This window comes from Physella acuta, unplaced genomic scaffold, assembly GCF_028476545.2.
Source record: "Physella acuta isolate Inbredline_101_S28 unplaced genomic scaffold, ASM2847654v3 ptg000211l, whole genome shotgun sequence".
NCBI classification, from domain to species: Eukaryota; Metazoa; Mollusca; class Gastropoda; family Physidae; genus Physella; species Physella acuta.
The window spans coordinates 550481-562488 of NW_026731730.1; the positions used below are offsets into that span (position 1 = coordinate 550481).

Here is a 12008-nt window from a genome sequence, read left to right on the forward strand (position 1 = left end):
TTATTCCCTTAGACAAGAGCTATTGGGACGGATACGTTTTCTATGGTGGTGCGTTGCTCGGTGATCGTTTATAGGGGCTGGTTGCATTCGCTGGGTTGGCTATGGGGCTGAAGAAGACGTGTTGGTAGATGATCTTGGCAGGACGGGTTGGTTAAGGGGCTGTACAAAGTAGGTTGGTAAAGGGGCTGTACAAAGAAGGTTGGTAAAGGGGCTGTACAAAGTAGGTTGGTTAAGGGGCTGTACAAAGTGGGTTGGTAAAGGGGCTGTACAAAGTAGGTTGGTAAAGGGGCTGTACAAAGAAGGTTGGTAAAGGGGCTGTACAAAGTAGGTTGGTTAAGGGGCTGTACAAAGTGGGTTGGTTTGAGAGCTGTACATGACTAATTATGGACGAATCGGGTTGGTGTTGGACAAAACGGGTTGGTCAAAGGGTCGAACAAGACAGGTTGGTTAAGTATCTGGACAACACAACCCGTGTAAAGCTGGTAAAAACTGTTAAGAGCTGGGCAGCTGTGTCTGTAATACGGGTTAGTTTGGGAGCTGGAAGCGTCTTTTTAAAAAGTATTTTTGCGGAAGCTGGACAAGACAACTGTATAAATAGCCGGAGAAGTGGCTTAGAAAGTCGTAGTAAATTGGCGTGTATGATTGTACTCCATATATTAGTGGATTGTATGGACTTTTATGAATGTACCCCCACATAATAGTTGTGTGTATGCCCATGTAGGATTGTATTCCACTAAACATAATAGTTGAGTGAACTGACTTGTATGATTGTACCCCACATATGAGTGTAGGGACGTGTATAATCGAACTTCGTGTGTAGGGGCGTGTATGATTGCACACCACATACTCGTAGAGTGTACGATTGCACATCACATACTCGTAGAGTGTACGATTGCACATCACATACTCGTAGAGTGGTCAATTGCACATCGCATATACGTAGAGTGTACGATTGCACATCACATACTCGTAGAGTGTACAATTGCACATCGCATATACGTAGAGTGTACGATTGCACATCACATACAAGTATAATGCATTGGCTTGCACGATCCGCTCTGCACATCAAAAGACAAAGTCACAACTTTTGGTAATGATCATACACTCCGTAGAACGAGGCCCAAACAGCGCTATGGTACTCTGGGTAATTAATCCCAGAGACCACCGCTGCTCTGACCGGATGTGACCTTTGTACACATTAGTGTGGGCTAGTGACGGAAGAAGAAGAAAAAAAATAGACCACCTCTAAAAATAGTTCATCAACAAATGGAGGCGTCGATACAGTGACGTCATTGTTGGCGCTGAGCTAGGATACATCTTACACTGGAGGCTGAAAGTCGTTCAATGAAGATTCTTCGCCTTAAGATAAAATTTTGTGTTTTAAATGAACTTAATGAATAAAAATAATGTAAACGTTCATTTTTATTTGTATTATTATTAGTTTGTGTTTTTTTTTCGAAATGGAATTTATACAGAAAATATATAGTTTTACCAATGCTCACCCCCCCCCCTTCCCCCAGGAAAATTTAGTCCGCCCCCACCCGAAAATATCAAGTGCCCCCCCCCCCAGGGGGAAAAAAGTCTAAAAGAAACACTGTTTATGTATTAAGTTTGTAAGCTATGTATACTAAAATATGCCTTAGAAACACTTTAATTTAAATGTACAGATTACTGTTATTAGTTTAGTAAGTACTTTGTTGTTGTTGTTTGTTTGTTTTATAATTTAGACGCAAAAGGGAAGGATTTAGTTTTATTAGAAGTCCGTTCAAAATCGACCACTGTATGATCAATTTGTGGTTGTAAAATTTGAATAGTTTGTGGGTTGTTTATAAATGATGTCATGCAGGTTGAGATAGTTCAGAGGCTTGTGACGTATTATGTAAGGGTCTGGGAGGGGGGGGGGGGGCAGAAAACTGAGATAGTATACATGTCTTGAACACAAAATAAAAAACAACTGTATTAAGTATTGTATCATTACATTGAGTAAGGGGTGGGGGGGGGGCAAATAAAATTAATAATTGACGTCACTTCTGGACAACCACCGCACGCCCCGTATATGACACGCTTTCACTGTTAGATTATGTAGTATATTTAGCTAAAGCGCAGAATTTGGCGTGCATTCAATTAACCCACCAAGGGGACACGACTCGTTTGTGCTGTCATCGATTTACACAATTAGTGTGATCTGCCCTTGACGTGAGATATTTGTAAACCAGCAATCAACGGGACCAGCGTCATGCCTGGCTGATTTTCCTGTCATCATTCGGCTGGTCAGCCAATCGGAACCAAGATGAAAAGAGGAATAGGGGGGATGGGAGGGAGGTGATAGTCCATCAGGAGAAAAATCAATGTTGTTTCACTAATAGGTCTAATAGCTTCTCCTGGATTTAGTTCTCTAGACTCTATTCATGCACACGTTTTTCTATTGTTACTTAGTATTGAAGGAATAGGCCATATATACTTATTTGAACACACACACACATATGTATATATATATATATATATATATATATATATATATATATATATATATATATATATATATATATATATATATATATATATATATGGTGTGTGTATGTGTGTGATATATTTAAATATTTATTCTCGGTGGTGTTTTTTTTTTAACTTCGGTGTCCTCAAAACCTCTCTTTTTTGAGTTTCAAGCATGTATTTAAATTCACCTTCAACCACCCACAAAAAACACATTAAAACCTAATATCTCCCAACACTGAATAAAAAGTCTTTTACAACTCTATTATCTCGACAGCTAGAACTGGAGATTAATATACAACATTTATTTTTTTTTTTAATTATAAACATAAAATGACTTCTGGGTACACCATACTTTTCCCTGCCTCTAACAGACACTGGGGTACTGAGATTACAGTGCGGTGTGTACACACTGCGACACGGGACAATAGAACGGGGACGCCACTAGTTACCAATCCGTTCAAATAGCCGGCGGCCATCATTTGTTGGAAACGAGACGGCTATTGAGCTGAGGATGAACGGGTTTGGGAGCCAGTATCCAAGTTGGTATGACGAGCGGTATCGCAGCCGGTATTAGAGCCATAATCAGAGCCGGTATGGGAGCCGGTATTGGAGCCGTTATGAGAGCCGGTATCCAAGTTGGTATGACAAGCGCTATCGCAGCCGGTATTAGAGCCATAATCAGAGCCGGTATCGGAGCCGTGTTTATAACAGATGGGCCGCAGACTTATGCACGCCATTCATTCCACAGCATTGTCTTGTGGTCGTCTAACACTTTAATGATTTAATGTAGGTGACGCACTTTTTGACGTCACACTTTGAGGCCGGGCCTAGACTCCGTGGTAATGACTCACTTTATGACGTCATACTTTTCTAAAATGACTCAATACTGTTGAGTCAATCCACAACATCCAGATCTACCATACCGACAGACCCCGCAATTCAAATTAGGGGGGAGGGCGCGTTTAAGGTGCCCAAAATCCGACCTTGCTTAAAGCAATGAAAATGCGTTGATGTAATTGCAAAGTCCTTGTAAGGCCGAAAATAACTGCACATTTAAAAAAAAAAATTATTATTTTAACTTTGCTTTCCATTATTTATTAATTTGACAGAGGGATAAATTTTGTAATAAGATCCGAATTTAAAAAAAAAAAAGTTTTGAAGAACATACCATTTTTAGTTGTAAGCTTATTTGACGTGTTCTTACAAACATGAAATTAATCTCTTGTTTTTTTTTATTATTTAAGTATCATCTAATTAAAAAGGAACCTAATTATTTTTTAAATCAACAATCCCACACACAATGTGGACATTTTTTTTGCTTTAATTACGTCATTGTATACAAGCTGGGGCGTAGCGAGGGAGTTTGGCGTCCGGGGACTTAGATTTTTCATGGACTCTTTGCTTGGTTTAACTCGTTGGCCAAACCACAGCCTGACGGCTTATTAACGGTAGGTTGGGATTTAGTTCTGATTGGCAGTGCCAGGTTCTCTTCGTTTAGCCAACTTGTTGCTTGGTGCACTTTTGCCAGTAGGTTATTTGTCAGTAGGTCATATGTGTGTAGGTCATTTGTTGTCAGTCTGGCAATAGTCCGTAAGTCATTTGTTTGTCAGTCGGGCATTTGTCCGTAGGTCATTTGTTGTCAGTCGGGTCCGTAGGTCATTCACCAAGCCATTCGGCCGATCTTTTGGCTGTGTTTTTAGTAGATATATCTTCTGGCCCTTTTGCCAGTCGACTTTTTTTCCAGTCAGCCCTTTGCCAGTCGGCCTTTTGCCAAACGCCCTTTTATCAGTCGCTTATGGCTATTGGCTGTCAGTGACCAAAATCATTTAGTCGGTCGGCCTTCTGTCAGTCGGCCTTCTGTCAATCGGCCTTCTGTCAATCAGTTTTTATTGTCAATTGGCCTTTTATCGATTCGGTCTTTTGCCAATTAATATTTGCCCCCCACCCCCGAAGAAAGTCTAACCCCCCCCCCCCCCCGAACGAGATGGATTTTATATAGTAAACATACACTTTTACTAGTGTCCGCCCCCCCTCCCCCTCCGAAAATTTCAAGTGCCCCCCCCCCCCCCCCGGAGAAAAAAGTCTGGAAGAAACACTGACCCCACTGGAGGTGTGACGTCATTTATTGACGACCCACCCATCTCGAGGGCATGCACGTTTGTACAGTTAATCTCATGTCTCATTCATATTGGCTGTATTAAAAAAAATTATTTAAACCCGGGATTTGATCGCTAAACCCTACCGTGCACACTTCACATGCCAACTTTTTTCACAAATTTACAGCTACAGCTAAAACAGTGTTTGCTGGAAGGAAAAAATGTGCTTCTTCTTCGTTCTTATAATAGACGGGATTTTTATCCAACACAATAATGCTTTTACGTGTCAAAGGTATATTATGCGCCAGCCATATTGCCCGTTGACTTTCACTTCAGCCCGCTTTTCTTTTTGGATTTGCTTCCATAGCCTATGTCCACCCAAGAATAAACTACAAGGCAGAAGTTGTTTGATGTTGGAGTTTTCTCTTCTATGTGGGCTGTTGAACCACAGTTTTCATCATCGGCTTGTGAGGACTGATACAGATTTACAATAGTAATATTTCTTTCTTACAAGTAGCCTACTTTCATTCATTTAAGGTGGTTTACTTATACAAAGATCTAATACAAAACGTCCAATTACAATTTTTTTAAAAAAAAAAACACCTGAGAATGCAAATGTGTAATTAAATGATGATTCATGGGATTTTTTAGGATGTGGTACTTAACGATTTCAAATTAAATTGTCAAGCATATCGGTAACGCGGATGGGGTGGTAAACATGTTGAAATATTTTGGGACGGCGACAGGGAACAACCCCTAGGTGAATTTTAAATCAAGAGCCGACCCGCGGCGTATCATACGCTGCTATTTAGTTGCTTTTATTTTCTACTTTTCAGTAATTCATAATTTGTGAATTCGACAGTACCAATGCTGCCACTGAAAATATTTGCTTTAAAACACTATCAGTAGCTCATTAAGGACGATAACCTCCCCCCCCTCCTCCCCCCCCCCCCCCGTGAAACCAAGCTTCTCTTAGTTACCTCCCCTTAGTTTAAAATCGTTTCAAACTACATTATCTGCTCCTAATAGCCGTCACTAAACCCGGCTCTACGATTGTAAACATTTAGCGTGAACCACGGCTCACCAGACCATGTAGGGATGGGGTGGTAGGGAGTGCGCTTACAGCTTGGTGTTTTCTAACGTCTCCAAGAAGAGAATTATCTATATATATAATTCTCTTCTGGGAGCCGTTAGAAAACAAGCTGCAAGCGCCTCCTTGCAGTCCCCTCTCTTTCTCTCTATCACTATCACTACCACCCCACCCCCACATTGTCTGGTGAGCTGTGGTCACGCTGTTTACATTTTACAATCATAGAGACGGGTTTGGTGACGGCTATTAGGGGCAGATAATTTAGCTTGAAACGATTTTAAACTTAGAGGTGGTAACTAAGAGGAGGCTGCTTTCACGTGGGGTGGGGGGGGGGGGGGTAGTGTTTTTAAGCAAATATTTTCAGTGGCAGCATTGGTACTGTCGAATTCACAAATTATGAATTACTGAAAAGTAGAAAAAAAACAACTAAATAGCGGCGTATGATATGCCGCGGGTCGGCTCGTATATATAGATTCCGCCAGAGTCACCGTCGTTCAAGAGCTCTAGTCACTGCAGTCAGTTGAGGAATTCTGGAGTCACTGTCACTTCATTTGTCACCCCATTTCCTGCAGTGTAAATACTACTGCGACGAAGAGTTACTCCCGCCTGAATGTGAAAGAACGGTTATCCCCCTTCAATTTTTCGGCGTCGTCTCCCCTGATAAAACTTCCCATCACCAACGCCGGATCCTCGCTATCAACACGGCAACTCGCACGGGCCATAACCGGAAGAGACGGTCCTTCGTCCTCTCCGCCTTATTGGAAACGTCAGTTTATCAATAATGTATTCATCCGCCGTTTGTGGGTGTCGGGTGGGTTGTCTAGTTGTTGAATACAGAGCCAGAAAGCCAGCGTCAACCGACGACACGAAGCGCGCGAGTTGTTTAGAAGCGTGGGTGACCTGTGACGTAGACAGCAAAGTTACGTAGCTCGCGCGCGACTTGGAAGCTTGGTGATACTCTCTAATCGGCTAGGTAAAATAATTAGACGGTTTATTTCCACGGCTAGATAAAAAGGGGGGAAGTTCTGTGATAGTGTTCATAAGCTAGTGTCAGCAATTTAGGAAAAGAGAAACAAATTCTTTAGAGTGACGTAAAATTCACGCAAGCAAGTTTGAAGGTAATCATTGCTTATTGTAATTTTTGGTGTTGTGTTATTGTTTGCATTTGAGTGTTGAGTTTTATTGATGTTTGTAAATTGCGTCCGCGCTTTACTTTCGGTGACGTGGCGCTCTTGTGATTGTGAGAGGGGCGGGTTTCTTACTTATGATAAAGATGTAGGCTACACTTTTAGGGGGGGGGGGGTGGATAATAAGGTGAAGAAACACACTTTGTAAAATATTTCAGCTACACTATGCGACGTCATTTATGGATGACTTCTTGTCGTAATTGCGTGTTAGGAGTGTACGTCTATTCCATACACGCTTAATTTGGACATGCAGTTGGAAACAGACGATCAACAAAAATAACGGCCCTTAGCTGTTTGGAGAAGCGTCATTCTGCGTCATTGATCCTGTGACGTTTTAAACAAGATTGCAAAACTATGTTTTTGCGACTCAGGGAGCTGTAAAACGTCGAGATTTGCAAAAATCTCGAATTTTTGCACGATTACAAGACTTTCTCTATACTTCGTATATACGAGAAAGTAAAAACAACGATGCTTAACGTAAAACTTTGAATATTTTAATCGTACATTTTTTTAAAAAAAACCTGTTAGCATCGTCTATGTACACGAGGGAAACTAGAAAGTGCCACGTTGTGTAGCGAATAAGTGACGATGGTTAGTCTTCCGCTTTGACTCCAAACCAAAATGGTGAGCTAAAATACTCATTTCTTGACATGAAATAAATAAACCTAATTAGAAAAAAATAAATAGGATCTTGTCCAGATAAGAATCGCCAAAAAGTTAACCAAAAAAAGATTATTAAAAAGAGGATATGAAACGTGTAATTTTAGTTTTTTTTTTTTTTAAGAGGGTGAAATCGGGATAGGTCAATGATAATTTGTATGAAAAGGTCTATATATAGGTACCTTTGACCCTAATACTCAAGGTTGCGTGCGTGCATTAAATTGGAGCTTGCAAAAAGTGGCAGGGCTTAACTTTGTGCGCGTGCAGTTTTTGCATTAGTGGCGGGGCTTAAATGGAAAAGACTCAATAAATAATTTTTTTTTTTAAAGTTTGTAATTATATAATTTCCAACAAAAGAGAATAATGCAGTAATTTCCAACAAAAGAGAATACTGCAGTAATTTTTACTATGGCCATTAACTGGGGTGACGTCATTTCAATCTGTATTTGTACCGAGATTCGCTTTATCACACCGCCCACAACACGTCATGATTACATCACAATTTTAACTGATCAGGTCTGTCTCTAAAAAGTTCACCCCCCCCCCCCCCCCCCGTACTCCTTCACACTCCCACACACCGCTTTCAGACTCGCCTAAGGCCTCAGCAATCCAATAGTAGTCGTGGGTTGGATTACTTCATGTTTTCGATTCTTTAATATATTCGATTACTTCTTGTATTTGATTACCTGGGGCATTGGGTTACTTATTATTTTGTTACCGGATGCATCGCAGAACTTTTTTTTTACTTTATTAAAGATCTCACAGAATGAAAGAGTTTCCTTGTGATTGCGTTATCCTTCTGTCTATAGTTGTGATGGTCAGCATCCATTTGTGTGGATAGGCGCTAGAGAATTGGGCAACACATTTGATGGTTGTGGGTTCGAATACTGGCAATGCCCAGGTGTCGACTAACTTAAAGGAGTAGTGAAACTAATTCCGTACCAGCCGCGCTAGACAATCCGTCATGGGTCCGGTGTCCCTAGCGGACCGGTAGAGCCGGTCTCCGACTAACCGGCTCAAACCGTACGGTTCCATCATTTATATCTTGTAACCGAAAACCCGGTCGATGTGTTGCAGGATTAACTAAGACTAAAACAGACCTGTGTCCAGCGATTTTACTTCATAAATAGATGCCGACGACAAATCTTAAACATAAAATGTCTAATGACTATCTGTGGCAAATAAAAAAACAACAACTGATAGACAGAGATGTTAAACCCCGATAAATGAGGAGGGATCGGGCACGCCAAGAGATGTCAACATCGCGAGGCATTCATTGACTGGAGCCTTTGGACGGCCTACGCATCCGTGGTTATGGACTGTGGAAGGAGAAGCCTGGGCTGAACAGCTTACACGGGCTCAACTAAAGAGATCTGCCCAAAACAGAGTCCGGTGGAGAGGTGTGGCTGCAGATCTTTGCGCATCTGGAGAGGTGTGGCTGCAGATCTTTGCGCCTCTGGAGAGGTGTGGCTTCAGATCTTTGCGCCTCTGGAGAGGTGTGGCTAGAGCTATTTGCTCCTCTGTAGAGGTGTGGCTAGAGCTCTTTGCTCCTCTGGAGAGGTGTGGCTGCAGATCTTTGCGCCTCTGGAGAGGTGTGGCTGCAGACCTTTACGCCTCTGGAGAGGTGTGGCTGCAGATCTTTACGCCTCTGGAGAGGTGTGGCTGCAGATCTTTGCGCCTCTGGAGAGGTGTGGCTACACATCTTTGCTCCTCTGAGCTTCCCGTGGTAAAGTCCAGTCACCCAGCGTTTTACAGCAACTTTCATAACCCAGGGATGTACGTTTTAATTCATGATTTTAAATACTGAAGTCTTGTTATGTTTGTCCGGGGCGTTATCAGAGGGTTGTCGGGGGCGTTGTCAGTGGGTTGTCAGGGGGTTGACGGGAACGTTGTCGGGGGCTTTATCAGAGGGTTGTCGGGAACGTTGTCAGGGGCGTTGTAGGGATTTGCAACGTTAGCGTTTATAGTACTTAAAATGGCGTCCTAAACAAGCTGTAAATGTCCTGTCAGAATGTTCTGTAAGAATGTCGAGTCAGAATGACCTAAAACAATGGCCAGTCAAACTGACCCGTCAGATCTTTGTTGCCAGTCTCTAACAGACACGCAGACCTCACAATTTAAGAACACACAAAAAATACCCAACTTTATAGACAAACACCACTCATCTCTCTAGACACCTTGTTAATTGTAATTTGATAAATTCTAATCCTAATCCCACTCTACCCCACCCTTCATCTAAAAAATACCCAGACAATTTCGAAATGTAATTTGTTTCGTAGTATCATAAACAACTTAACGTTTAGATAGTTTTGATTTAATTCCTCACTTTTCATGTTGCTATACTTAGTTCGAACTTGACCTTTGGCATATTTCATCAGCGTGTCTGCGCTACATATAGACCACCATAAATTTACTTTTCAACCATTTTTTTTTTAAATCTCGATGCTAATTAAAAAATCTCAAATTTCGGTGTTTTCAACAATCACGTTTTGTAAACACAGTCGTAGTTGGTTGAGTTCTATTTTTAAACTTTTGTTATAAAAGATAGCGTCGCTTATTGAATCCAAACCATCGAGTTCGTGATGTTGGAGTTATGTTACAGGATGTTAGAGTTGAGTTACGTGATGTTACAAGATGTTAGAGTTGTGTATGTGATGTTACATGATGTTAGTTGTGTATGCGATGTTACATGATGTTAGTTGTGTATGTGATGTTACATGATGTTAGTTGTGTATATGATGTTACATGAGAGCTGTGTATGTGATGTTGCATGATGTTAGAGGTGTGTATGTGATGTTACATGATGTTAGAGTTGAGTTGTGTATGTGATGTTAAGTGATGTTAGAGTTGTTTATGTGATGTTAGAGTTGTGTATGTGATGTTACGTGATGTTAGAGTTGTGTATGTGATGTTACGTGATGTTAGAGTTGTGTATGTGATGTTACGTTATGTTACAGTTGTTTTACGCTATGTTGGAGTTGTCGAGGACGAATCGATTAAATTAATTTGGCGATAGAAGAGTTTTAGTTTGTACGTACAGCTTCAAATTAGGACAAATTACATTTTTAGTTGGTTGCTATCGAATATTTTATTTTTAATAATTTTTTTGTTTTTGAACACGCCATTTTTTGTTTCGCAATATACAATACAATAATTGTGGAAATATATATTTTTACTTTAAAGAAAAATATATTCGTATTTAAAATAAAGTTTTTTTAGTCATTATGTACGACATTTTTTTTACGAAAGTTAATGCATTTTTACAGGATACAACGTTATTTTTCGCAGGAACTCATCACAGTGCTAAAAATACTTTTGATATTTTTGTTTTCGCTTTTCTCCCACGCGCGTGAGGTTTACATCGCCACCGGCTGACCGGAAGTTGCCTTTAAAGGTCAAGGGTTTCAATGTACAAGATCAGACCCTGCCCGCCCCTCGGTGTAGTGGGTGTTTGTGTAGTGCCTCCCGTGGGGTAGTAGGTGTCTGTAGCCGACCCTGGTGTAGTGGGTGTCTGTGATATGACAGACCCTGGGGTAGTGGGTGTCTATGGCCGACCCTGGGGTAGTGGGTGTCTGTGGCCGACCCTGGGGTAGTGGGTGTCTGTGATATGGCCGACCCTGGGGTAGTGGGTGTCTGTGGCCGACCCTGGGGTAGTGGGTGTCTGTGGCCGACCCTGGGGTAGTGGGTGTCTGTGGCCGACCCTGGGGTAGTGGGTGTCTGTGGCCGACCCTGGGGTAGTGGGTGTCTGTGGCCGACCCTGGGGTAGTGGGCGTCTGTGGCCGACCCTGGGGTAGTGGGTGTCTGTGGCCGACCCTGGGGTAGTGGGTGTCTGTGGCCGACCCTGGGGTAGTGGGTGTCTGTGGCCGACCCTGGGGTAGTGGGTGTCTATGGCCGACCCTGGGGTAGTGGGTGTGTGTGATATGGCCGACCCTGGGGTAGTGGGTGTCTGTGGCCGACCCTGGGGTAGTGGGTGTCTGTGGCCGACCCTGGGGTAGTGGGTGTCTGTGGCCGACCCTGGGGGTAGTGGGTGTCTGTGGCCGACCCTGGGGTAGTGGGTGTCTATGGCCGACCCTGGGGGTAGTGGGTGTCTGTGGCCGACCCTGGGGTAGTGGGTGTCTGTGGCCGACCCTGGGGTAGTGGGTGTCTGTGGCCGACCCTGAGGTAGTGGGTGTCTATGGCCGACCCTAAGGTAGTGGGTGCCTGTAGCCGACCCTGGGGTAGTGGGTGTCTATGGCCGACCCTGGGGGTAGTGGGTGTATGGGGCCGACCCTGGGGTAGTGGGTGTCTGTGACCGACCCTGGGGTAGTGATTGTATGGGGCCGACCCTGGGGTAGTGGGTGTCTATGGCCGACCCTGGGGTAGTGGGTGTCTGTGACCGACCCTGGGGGTAGTGGGTGTCTGTGATATGGCCGACCCTGGGGTAGTGGGTGTCTATGACCGACCCTGGGGGTAGTGGGTGTATGGGGCCGACCCTGGGGT

At 43.0% G+C, this 12008-nt stretch overlaps 1 protein-coding gene across 3 annotated transcripts in view; it reads left to right on the top strand.

Moving 5' to 3' along the window:
- The first annotated feature begins 6501 nt into the window (after positions 1–6501).
- LOC131937487 (uncharacterized) overlaps positions 6502–12008 on the top strand; it is a 104724-nt gene continuing 99217 nt past the window's right edge. Inside the window, exon 1 of one of the 3 annotated variants that reach the window (XM_059294967.1) lies at positions 6502–6655. The gene's annotated coding sequence lies outside the window, so the exon portion shown is untranslated. Of the gene's footprint in view, positions 6801–12008 lie in introns of all 3 variants that reach the window. The other 2 variants (XM_059294966.1, XM_059294968.1) reach the window with 2 other exon arrangements.